Genomic DNA, 12,157 nt, shown 5'->3' with positions numbered 1-12,157 from the left:
GTACGTTCCCTAGATTAGGATAACGAAAGCAAAGTTGTAAGATCCCGCGCCAAGTCGTCGTCAAGGGTTCTTCAACCCCCAAATGAATTCCACCACTTTTTCTCTGTTTCTTTTCTGCCTTTTCCGATGCCGAACAGACGATGCTATCGTCCATCGAGATAAACTCATAATTCATTACTACGTTGCTCGTGGTCGCACGAACAAATTGCTTCAGACAACGTTATACTACTCCAAGGGGCCAAGATATGGCGGAAATGATATGTTATCAAGGTCGCTTATGAAATTTTAAGGCCATCGATGGTCTTAAGTGAAATAATAAATTTTTCATTGGAATATCGTAGAGAATAAACAGTTCCATTTAAGCCTTTTGGATTAGTTGACCTTCAACTGACCTTCAAAATACGTTTACCGACTATTCTAATAATTTCTACAATAATTACATCAAATTAACCTGATATTGAATTGAACAATTCTATTGGAGCAATAGGAAATTTAATTTATAATTGTCTAAGTAGAAATCCATAAAATAATCTTGCCATTTATCAAAAAGAACAAGTATTAAAGTCACGTTAAAAGTAGGTATTCGGGTTAAATTTTTTCTGCGAAAGCATAAAGTGCAATGAAAATTCATGAACGCGGAATTCGCTAGCATTTCGTAACCGAGGAAGTAAATTTGATCTCTCGGAAGCGTTTAGCGGGGCCCGCTTATTTAGCGTCGTTAAAACACACGGAAGTTTCATAAACTGATACATCGCCGGAGAATTAGCTCGATCAATTCGCAGCGGTGTCGGTAGTTTGCGTGCCGACGTCGGTTCAGGAAGGTCGTTAAATAATTTCAGGCCGCGGTAATTAATGGCGAACGCTTTGTTATCGCGTCGAGCGTGAAACAACGCGCGCACGCCGCCAAGACGATGTCATATTTATTTCGTTAATCTCTCGCCCTAGTGCTTCGTTTCCCGTCCACCGATCTCTCTCCTCTCCTCCCCCCCTCTCCTCTTTCAAGCTGTCTCTTCCTCACACTCTCTTTCCCTCTTTTTCTCTCGCTCTTTCTCTACGCGTTGCTATCGTTCGCTCGGAATGGTAGACGATAAAGAAGAAGAACGTTTATCGGAATTAACAAGCCGATAACATGACCTGTAATTTTTCTACTATGGGGAGAAACACCGGTTCTCCGTGCGAGCCGCATTCTAAGATTAAGATATTACGGGACGAAATTGAATAGTTCGTTAACGAAAGTTCCTACGGTTCTTAATGTTCTTTGCGGACGGAGAATATTAGCTGTATAATTTCGAAACGGTTATTCTACATTCTACCTACTAACATTACGAACGTTTTTACCAGTAGACTTTACGCATTCCTTGACAAAAACGAGTAGGTGGAATGTAAAACATTAAAACGATTACAACAATTTCAGTGTGTTGCTTTATAAAAATGACAGGGTAAGTTTATTTAGGATTAGCACAATTTTTGCATAGAATATAAGCCTGAATAATAAAATATATATTATTTCCTATGAATGCATCTTTATTCTTTTAATAATGGTAAAATGAAATTATGTATTCAGAAGCAGAAGCTTTAATTCTTTTTATCGAGACGTCTGTTATCATACAATAGAATTACTGTATAAGTTTCGACATGTTTCGAAATGTTACTTTCTCGATTAAAAGTTATGTTCATTCAGCGGACAGGTCAGCATATGATTATAATTATGCTTACTTCGACGGATAAATTTTAGGAACTACTTACAAGGGAAACGTCCCTCGCTAAACTGTTAAAAATCGGACTCCCCGTATGTGAAAATTTAATGGTAATCGTGACGATCGCAGAATAAAAATTCTGAAGCGGTGGCGGCCGAGAATAGAGGACGAAAGACTATAGAAATAAGGTGAAGGCCTAACAGGATGACAGGAGCGCGACCAGCGATATTATGCAGGACAGGAAGGCAGGAAACGGTGTAACGTTGGTCGTAGACCCTGTATACGAGGGTGGAATATGCTTAACGTTAATTTGTACGATAAAGGAATTATTGATTTTTACTTAGGCGGCCGAGTCAAGGGTGAGGGTGGTCGAAGGGGGTGATGAAACGTCGCTTTAAAGTGGAGGTACTAATGAGACGCCTTTAACGGGACATTCAATTCCTCTTTTTCACTCGTTTCCGTACCGGCGAGTCTTTGAACGGCAAATCCATTTAAATAATCGACCGATGTCACGACTTTTTCCACATACGCGCGTCCATGAACACGTGCGACCGTAAAATAAACAATTTCCGATTTCTACGACGATGGTCATTAGAGAATGAACATCGGGTTTTCAGGTATCAATAAACCGCAAGTAAGTTGATTTCGAATATTTGATTGATACTCGCATTTCCTCTACATAGATTCGCATTAAACAAGCGATTAGCGAGACGAACGAATCTTAATGTCTTGTCCATTTCCTGTGACCACAATCCCCGGGTCCCCGGTAGACAATTTTCCATCAAACAACGTATAATTTCTGGCTCGATATCGAGCCTGTTTTTCTAGACCAATCCAATTATCATTAGCGCTTAATGTCCGATAGAAATGGCACAATAATTGTGGGAAATAGCACGCAGCGTATAAAAGTTGATTTGTTCGGTTCTTGTCCCCGATATCCTGACGACTATTAAATCTTAAAGGAAATATCAAAAGCACATTAACCCTTGAAATCCACTTTCGTAATCACTGGTTATGATTGTTTATTACTATTCTTAATGGCACGTAGCCCATTGCCGTGGATCTTTTATTGTGCCATTACCGGTAGAAATTCTGGACAATGGTCTTTGTGTGCGAGTAGATTCTAAATTAACCCTCCTACGTAGACACATCTTGCTCTAATTACATTCATTGTAATAATAACATATGAACTCATTTAATTCTTACATTTTATTCGGTTTGATCATATATTTAATTCGTAAAAGTCTCGTGCAACAATTGACTTTGCAACGCAGGTTTGAATAATTCATTTCGCGTTGAAAAACTTGAACGAATACTTGAATTATCAAACTTGCGAAGACGTGAATTTTTTTCGGAATGGACCGCTTTCTGCAATTTCTCATTGTTTGACTTCAAAAATGAGATCGTACCGATGGTATACTCATAAACGAATTGAACTATGTTGTATCCAGTGTTAATTAATAATAACTCTGGTTGTTTATACAAATGAAATGTACATGACACGACCTGTGCGAAGCGCAGAAAATTCAGTGAACGTATTAAACAAATCGCTTCGACTTTATCCAATTGTTGAAGGTTAAAAGTCGCGACATGGGTTTCTACGTCTGACTATGGGATCGAGTAGAGTGTCAACCATTCTCGCGTTGATCCCCATGGGGCTGAGAGGGCGTACCGCGGCGAGCCAGCCGAAAAACCAATAGAAGATGGGATCTTCTTTGGTCCACGGGTTGGTAACCGTGCCGGGGTGGTTGAAGCAGAAGGTCAGGGTGGGTTGGGGTTGGAGATTTTTCAAGTCTAGCCCAACACGCACGGCCTTAGGGTAGATTGGTAAGTTTCGGGATCCTCCCCGGCATCGCTGGGGAAACGTTCCGTTAGTGAAACGCGACTCGGCGTGGCTTGGCAGCGGTGACGACGCCGCGTCGACGAGAAGAGGGCGGAAAGATTTTGAAGGTGGTCGGGGGGGGGGGGAACGGCTGAGTCGGAATCAAAGGAGTCAAAAGAGCTTTTCCAGGCTTCTCCCTCGGCCGGCTAGATTGAACTTCTTTTCCGCTCAGGAGTTTTCCTATTACTCCGAATTTCCAGCCGCGGCAAAGCCACCGAGCGCGAACGCGACCGCGTAGCTCACCCACACGCGTGCAACGCAGGCGTCCAACTTGCTGTGCGTGTGCCGAAACTTTCGTATCGCCGAGGAAATTTCTTTTCATCGGCGAACACGGGGCTGACGGAAGTGCGTTGAACCTGCACGCCCGCTCCGTTGGATTCAATCTATTATAAATACATACTTCGGCTGTTTTAATTAAACCTCTGGCGCCGCCTGTTTCGACGAATACGGTGTGCCGTCTTCGAGAATCTCTTCGCGAACGATTATTCTCTTTGCGTGATCTTTGACATGATTTCTTTCAAGGTAAATCTTCATTGTTCGGCACACGTATTTATGAGTATTTGAATTGTACAAGTTATTGTTTTAAAGTAAAAGTAATGAAAATTACATAAGTTATCCATTCTTTTCTCACGATTGCGGTTCTTCTTCTGATCAATGTATGAATGTAGCTACGGTCTCAACCAAAATAAATTAAACTGTTACAATCTACAACAAAAGCGCTCATTAAAAATGAATAGTATTTCGAGCGATTAACTAAGAGAATTCATTTTCTGTCGGCAAGAGCGATCTCAGCCGACAGTAAAGAAATATAAGATTGTTCGGTTGAATGGAGGGCGTGTAATATCTCGGAGGAACAAATATCGTCGGCGGCGGTGGCGGCGGCGAGCGTGGGAGGACGGTCGGACAAACTGAAATAAGAAAAAGCTGTCGGGAAGAAAGACGAGACGGTGGATTTCGAAAATTCCATCGTAGTCCGTAGGGTGCACGCTCGTCTTTCCTGGCGCCTCTTCCATTTCCTCTCCCGTTCTTTTTCCTCCTTTTTTCCCCAAGCCCCACCCCCGTAGGAGAGCCCCGATATCCCCGTAGAACCCCACCATTCCACCATTCCTGCCTGGTGCTCCGGCATTCGCCCCCTTCCATGGGTTTCCTCGCGACTCTCTCACCCCGTTTTACCCGGGCGATCGCAAATTTATTCCGTCGAGTAGGCGACGGCGTCGGGTGGAATCGCAGTACTTTATACTCGTCGAGAATCGATAGACAGCCGCGCACGGATATGGAAGCATTATATTTTCCCTCGTCTCGCACCTCCTTCGCCGCTCTCTCTCTTTCTTTCTCTCTCTCTCTCTCGCTGGCTCTCTCTCTCTGGTCGAGGTTCTCTTGTCAATAAAGCGAGCACTTTCCTGGCACGGAGTTTCATTATTTCTTTGCTCTCGCGCATCGCCAACGACAACGCCCCCTCTCGCCGAAACCAACCCCGCAAACCGCGTGGCCATCCTCTCTGCCCGACGCCGCCGTGACCTTTCCAGGGGATAATGGGGAAGTTGGTTAGTGTTTCGCTGACCTACTGACAATGGGGCGCGATGAATCAAAGCAGCTTAACCCTCGCGACCCCTTCGGATATTGTTGCACAATACGTCCCCAGATAAGACACCAATCACAGTCTTCTGTTTTTTACAAAATTCTGTTCGTATGTACTTGATTGTTTCGTTTAATCCTCGAAAATCCTCGCTCTTCAGAAATTAGTTGCACGAAAGATCCTGGGATAATATCTCATCTATTTTTGCTTTAAATTTTAAATCAACAAATTATGTTCCATTTATTCCACAAATCAATCGTTTTACAATACGTAGAAAATTGAACCCTCTCCAGAAATTAGTTGCATAAAAAGTCTTAGGATAATATCTCATCTATTTTTGCTTTAAACTTTAAATCAACAAATTATGCTCCATTTATTCCACAAATCAATCGTTATACAATTCGTAAAAAATGTAAATGGGTGAGTTTTCACCGTGAACAACGTGTGGGGTTAACAACATATCTGCTCCTGTCGAATATTTTCGAAAAGAATGGTTATCCTCAGGAATTCCTTCACAAAGTGTTCTCATTGAACAGACATTTTAGAATCTACGCAGGCCTTGAAGACTAACCAGAAGGATGGGAATTGTTCGAAGATTATACTTCGAAAGTGTACCGTAAAAAGAAAATCGTTATCCAAGATGGCTTAGAAGGAGCTCCAAAACGACAGTCCTCGAAGTGAGGGTAGGAAGAAGGGTCGCGCGCGGGTCCATTTCCACGCGTCATTAAGCAATGATCGAGTCATGAAAATCGTCGGCTCGAGCGGCAATTATTCAAAAACGAAACCTCTAACAAGATTCTCAGCAATCAGCTGGCGTAACGATCCTCGGCTGTCAAAGAAGAGAACCTTTTCCTGTGAAACAATCTACGGGAAGTAAACGGGAAAGGATTTTACATTCGCCTTTTCGTTCCTGGTGGAATCGAGCGTGCTAGTCGCTTGCATTCTACGAAACAGACCGCTGTTATTAAAATATTTATATGCTGGCATGTGAAGAGACAATGCGTCACACAATTTACAGTGTACAAAATGATTTAGGCTTCCTTTTGTTACAGCACAATCATCGAAAATGCTATTAATATCGAGTCAGACTCGTGACGAAGATTTCGAACACAAGTTCGACTAAATATGTTTTATTATTTTCCTATATGCTGAAATAAAATGCTGTTTTGTTGTTTTGACGTAGCAATTGGAGAGTACATAGACATACAATAAATATAAACTTCTTTTGACTTCGAAAAAATTACGAAAACGACAAAGTTCTAATCACTGTGAAACAATGAATAGTGCACGGGGTTAACATGCCTCCGGCAGGTTAAAGTGTTAAGAAATCGGGTGGTTCGTGGAAGTTTAATCGATCAGGTGAGGCAGGACAACGAGAACGAGTACGGCAACGGACAATGGTTTCCGGCGAGAGGCAGCCGCTTAGGAAACGCGATACGGAATAATCTCGGGAGTATTATATTAATGACACCCGAAAAGCGGCGGTCCTCTGAGAAGCGGGTTGTTGTAGCTCGATCCTCCACAAAGGATTGTTACAAATATGTTTACGTTCCGGGGCCCACAGGTGCACCAGTTTACACGATCATCCGGCTCCCTTTCTTAACAGGCTCTCTCCCACCCCCACCGGCGCTAGGGGAAAAGGTGCACGGCGAAACAGAGAGGAAGCGAAACGAATAAAACGCGTACATCGGCAGAGAGGTACGGGGCCGGCAGATCAATCTTCGCTTCTTTCCCAGTGTTCTTTTTCCCCCGTGTGTACGTACACGTCTGTGTATATGTGCACGTGGCATTTGCGTGTGCATGTGGCGCGACCCCACCCCTGTCTCGCGATTCTCCTCCACCTTCGCAGCCAGCCATCCAGCTTCTTCTTCTCCCACGCAGACGGAGGCCCGTGCACGTCAAGTATACGCACGCGTGTATGCCGTCCGGAGGAAAATATATCCGGCAAGTCCCTCCTACGGAGCTCGCGAGTGGAAGCTACGTTTCCGGATTTATCGAGCGTGGCCAGTCCCATTATTTCCTGAATTACTGTTAGCAACCCCCTTCTGTACCCGGGCATTTTTCTCTGTCTCGTACATCCGTCCTCGACGGCCAAGAAAATTATGTAGACCAGGGTTGCGCAATCTTTTAGCACGCACACCCCTACCCTCCTTCCCCCGGGCTTATATAAAAATACAGTAACTGATAAGCAATAGGAACGTATGTCCGTAATTGTCGTGATATAAGATAACATCGGCGAGCAAAGGAAACCCTTAGTTCTTAGCCTTCTTCTGCTGCGAGATGGATACGTTTAACTCTAATAGTCTATAGTTACCTCAAAGCAGACAAAGTCTACAGTCCGTAGGTAGCTGAAAGCAGGCTAGTTTGCACTTACAAGGAAAGGACCTCAAGTGTCCAACCGACAGCAAATAAAAAATTACAAAAAAGGGATCGGTAACACCGCGTCAATATCTAAATCCAACGCTATACAGTTTTAATTATTGACTTAATTAGTCAGAACGTATCCATCTGGCCGGTAGAACAAACGAGCCAAGAGCGCTAAAACTATAACATGTAGCTCGGAGGTGGTTGGAGGGTGAAACGCTCGAGCACGTAGCGGCCCGTACACGCTGATAACGCCGCTACAACCCTAGCCGAGTAATTTGAAAATCTGGTGCTCGCGCGACGGAATAACGTCCGTTCCGCAAACAATCTTATCGACGCGGTCCACGTGGCTCGTTAAGGAGTCTCGCTGGAATTTCGTATGCTCACGCTCGGAGGAGCAGCCAGACGGGAAGGAAGAAAGCCGGAGGGCGGGGAGGAACTGGCAAGAAGCGAAAGAGATTGACTCTCGAAAGTAAAGCCGATTAGGATCCCGCGGCAGATTCGAAATTCCTCTCCCCCGGGGCTGATCCATCTCCCGGATAGATCCGGCCGCTCCTCCGTGCGTTTCTCCCTTGAAGTTAAAAATTCCTCGCTGGCTGAAGCGAATAAGTCTTGGGTTAGGTGCGTGTTAGGACTACGACTGATCAATGTGGGCTGGGTCCAACGTGGATTATTATTAACATTAAACCTACCACGGTCGGCGAAATTGACTGGAACCACAATGTACTTTTCAACAATTTGAGCAGGTCAAGAATGACACAGCAACATTCTCGAATATCTACAATGCTTGTGTATGTTACTAGCCAGACGGCGAATCTTTATGTAAAATAGAAACCAGTGTTCCGCTGAACCTGAATAGATGTTCCGCGACAATTTTGTAAGGTGATTCCTGTCTGCAAAGTGAATGTATAACAAGTGTATTTGTGTATATTTTGTAACTCGCAGGAATTACCCAACCTAAAAAATAAGCTAAGTGTTCCGTTAAAATTTCCTGGTTTGCAAAGTGTTCCATTGCAGAAAAAGTTTGGGAAACCCTGGTCTACATCAATCAGAAGGAACTGGTACCAATGAGAAATTTCTTGAACAACTACAGAAAGCTGAAAAACAATACATTGATACTCTCGACTCCTTTCAAGTCTTGTACTTTTTCGAATTGTAACCATCAATCTTATCATAAACGCATAAAATTCGTTTAATGGACGCTATCCATTGATAACGAACGAAAATGTATCGCGTCCAATAATCCGATCAAGTGCAATCGATTTTGGAACCAGATTCAGAGTGAATACGGTGCCGAGACGTCGTCCCCGAAGGGTCAATTATTCCCGAGCAAGGAGCGCGACGTAGAAACGCTGGTTAATGAAAAAATTCCATTTCGCGGAGCTCAAAGGTCCCGAAAAACGTTCTCACCTGTGCAGGCGTGGTCGCGGGAGTTAGCCTGAAGTATTTCTGTAGCGCGGAAGGGATCGCGGCGACCGGAGCCGTAGAAAAGAGCAGGAGGACGAGGAAAGAGGCTGAAAGCCAGCGGCGAAGAAGACGGGGAACACGGAGGCCGGGAGAAAAGGCACGGAAAAAGGGAAAAAGGAGAGCTGGCGAGCGAGCGAGGGGAAGAGAGCGAGAGAGGGTTGGTTCGGTGTTCCCGGGGGCGAAAGTGGAGCGGCGTCCTAATGCGATTCCGATATCGGCCCGGACATCTCGTGAGCCGACTACAGGCTCCTGTTTCCCCACCCCTCGCGCCACGCCACATCCCCGGAACTCTCACTCTTTCTCTCTCTCTCCCTCCCCGTTCTCCCGTCGTCTCTCTCTTTCTCTCTCGCTTTCTCTGTTTCACCCCCTCCCACCCCGACGGTTCGTGGACCCGAGCAGATCGGGCTGTGGGTGGGCCATGAAAGCGATGAGGGCTCCCGTAAGGGCGGGGTGGCTCGTAGAATGGGCCGATATGTATGCCGTGGCCGCATCGCTGCCACTCTCTCTGCCGCCATCTTGGAATCGATGTCGATCAAGCGGAAGGAAGGAACTTCTGCGCAGCTCGGGGGTGCACCACCCCCGGACCACCCCCTCTCTATGTGTGCGCGGCCCGACGCACATATTCCACCCCCGCAGCAGGCATCCGCGACGCGAGACCTCCTCTTTTCTTTCCACCCCCGACGGGAACACACACAAGGGGTGACGACCGCCGTGCGTCAGTGCGGGCACGTACGTCCCCGGCATTTGGATGGGCTTCTTCCACCGTCACGAAAAAATGGCGTCTTCCGAACCCCTGCAGCATCGCGCTACCCAAGTTCCGGAACAATCACGTTTAACCCTTTCACGACCAATTTTCATACGTTTACGATGTCAGGGTTGTACGTCTAGCTCCTGTACGTCGCAAACATATGAGTTAAGCCTTTGCACTCGAATGGCGACTGTAACGCGCCAGTAAAAATGGCCACCCCATTTTTCAAAACAATTTCAATATTATTAAATTCGTCTGTTTTTTATAAATTGTGAAAAGCTCAACTGTTACATGAGAAAACTGAAGTTCATGTGCACAATGTAAAAAAGATTACATGGAATAAAAATGTTCTGGGTCGAAAGAAATGATTTTGAGTTTCGAATTAAAATTGCTTCGAGTGCAAAGGGTTAACACCTTGCGGGATATAACGTCGAGTCATACTCGTAATAAATACACACAGAATCTGTTGAATGTACAGGGTGTCGTCGATCTGGTCGTAGAAGCTGCAAGCTGGTGAATACACATTGTAATAGTAGCATACCTATGTAGATATGTACATATGTGTGTATGTATGGAGGTGTGTAAGAGAGCGGCAGTCGAGCTGGACGTTAACTATAAGACACGTGGCTGTAAGCCCTCTTTACTAAGTTTGTATTATATTTATCTTATAATTAACAAGTATTAACAAACATTACACACATAAGTTATCATCAATTGAAATGAAAAAGTATTGTTTTTCTGATTCACTCGAAAACGAAGCGTTAAATAAACAGATGTTAGGATTGCTAGGAACTACCCTTATGTATGGTATCGTAGGATCGTACATATTCAGAAATTATGCTGGCATATTTTTTCATTTCACGACCGTACTCGGTACCGTATGTGTAAGTAAGATAAATACGGAGGAAGGTGAGGGCGTAGAACTATAAATGGCGTAGAAATGTGAAGGTATGCAGATGCATGAACGTAGAAATCTAGGGAGATAGAAATGAGTACAGAAATGGAAGAAAGTAGAACACAGAAATACAAAATATATGTATATAGAAATATGAAAATGTAGAAATATACATAGATAAAAGGAAATAGTGGAGCATAGGATTGTAGAGTTGCAGAAACGGAGAATCAAGGACACGCAGAAAAATAAAAATGAAGGATCAGAGGAATTGCTTTGAGTATATCTAAAACTATAAACGCAGAAACGTAGGATTATATAAATATAGGAAAGTAGAAGCATTGGTGTATATGCATGTAAAATTGTAGAAACAGAGGACTATGGGAACACAGAAAACTGGGAACAAATTACGAGAGGAATGCTTCGTGTGTATCTACAATAAAAACACAGAAAGGTAAATCTCTGACAAAGCAGCAATATAAAACTGCAGGAGAATAGAACTACCGGGATGGAATAGCAGAAATGCAGAAACGTTCTTAGCAGTCGCAGAGGCAGAAATGCCTCTGTCAACTCTAGAATCGGATATTCAACCCTGCGGAGATTAAACCCGACTTTTATTAATCAGCCAATCGAACGTTTTGCGCGAAGGCCTGCTGGCGGGTTTGTTCGTAGAATGACAAATTGATGCAGAAGCGTTTAAGTAGCCCCGCGACCATCTTTCCTGTCCCGCAATATCGAGTTTAAAGCAATTTCAAACGGAACCAAGGACAATGTACTCCCCCCCCCCTGCTCTCAACTTAATAAGACTTCTCGGTGAAATCGGATCGTCCTAAGTAGAACCACGGACGAAAACAATACCGTGGAATAAATTACCTTCCCTGTTACTCCGGATGATCATTCCCTGTGCAAGCTCCGTGAGCCCAGTATTTTAAACTCACCCCTGAAAGGGATACCGATGTGCGGGGTGGTGGCGGCGACGGAGAGGAGTGGAGGTCGGGGGTGGCCGAACACCCGAACCCGAAGAAATATCGCCGTCTACAGAGAGATATTTCTGTAAAACGGGAACAGGGGGGAGAGCGAGTGTGCGGGGGTGGAAAGAGAGAGAGAGACAGAGAGGAGACGAATGAAAAAAGGAACGCGGGGATAACCGGCGCGATATAGGTTGGCCCCGGATCGTTCGCGAAGAATCGACGGGGTTACGGTGTGGCGGAAGGAGGGCGGCTGATTTATGGAATTGCAGGTTGCCGGTATAAGCGAAAATGGCGTCTCTGCAAATCGATCGTGAAAAGGATGTCGCGGCGGGCTGCCTGGAACCCCGTACAATGGCCAGCATCTCGTTCGTTAGCCCCGGGACGAATAAATAAAAACGAGATCGGGAGACGTCCATGGGGCTCGAACTCGCACTCGCGCTGCCCGCTAAAGGGGAAACGCCGCGTCGGGGCTATACTCCTTTCTGACCCGTGAATGATCGAGATTCCCGGTGATTTATAGATTATGGGGGCGGCGCACGCGAGCCCTCTGACAAAGGCAC

The 12,157-nt window shown here is 44.9% G+C and overlaps 2 protein-coding genes across 6 annotated transcripts in view; both read right to left on the bottom strand.

Moving 5' to 3' along the window:
* Mesr6 (misexpression suppressor of ras 6) overlaps positions 1–12,157 on the bottom strand; it is a 764,580-nt gene that overhangs the window by 494,014 nt on the left and 258,409 nt on the right. The gene's annotated exons all lie outside the window — the stretch shown is intronic.
* Positions 1–12,157, bottom strand: part of LOC143208885 (uncharacterized) — a 284,265-nt gene that overhangs the window by 27,664 nt on the left and 244,444 nt on the right. The window lies entirely within an intron of this gene.

Source organism: Lasioglossum baleicum, chromosome 5 (assembly GCF_051020765.1).
Source record: "Lasioglossum baleicum chromosome 5, iyLasBale1, whole genome shotgun sequence".
NCBI classification, from domain to species: domain Eukaryota; kingdom Metazoa; phylum Arthropoda; class Insecta; order Hymenoptera; family Halictidae; genus Lasioglossum; species Lasioglossum baleicum.
This window is presented reverse-complemented; position numbering and strand designations above follow the sequence as displayed.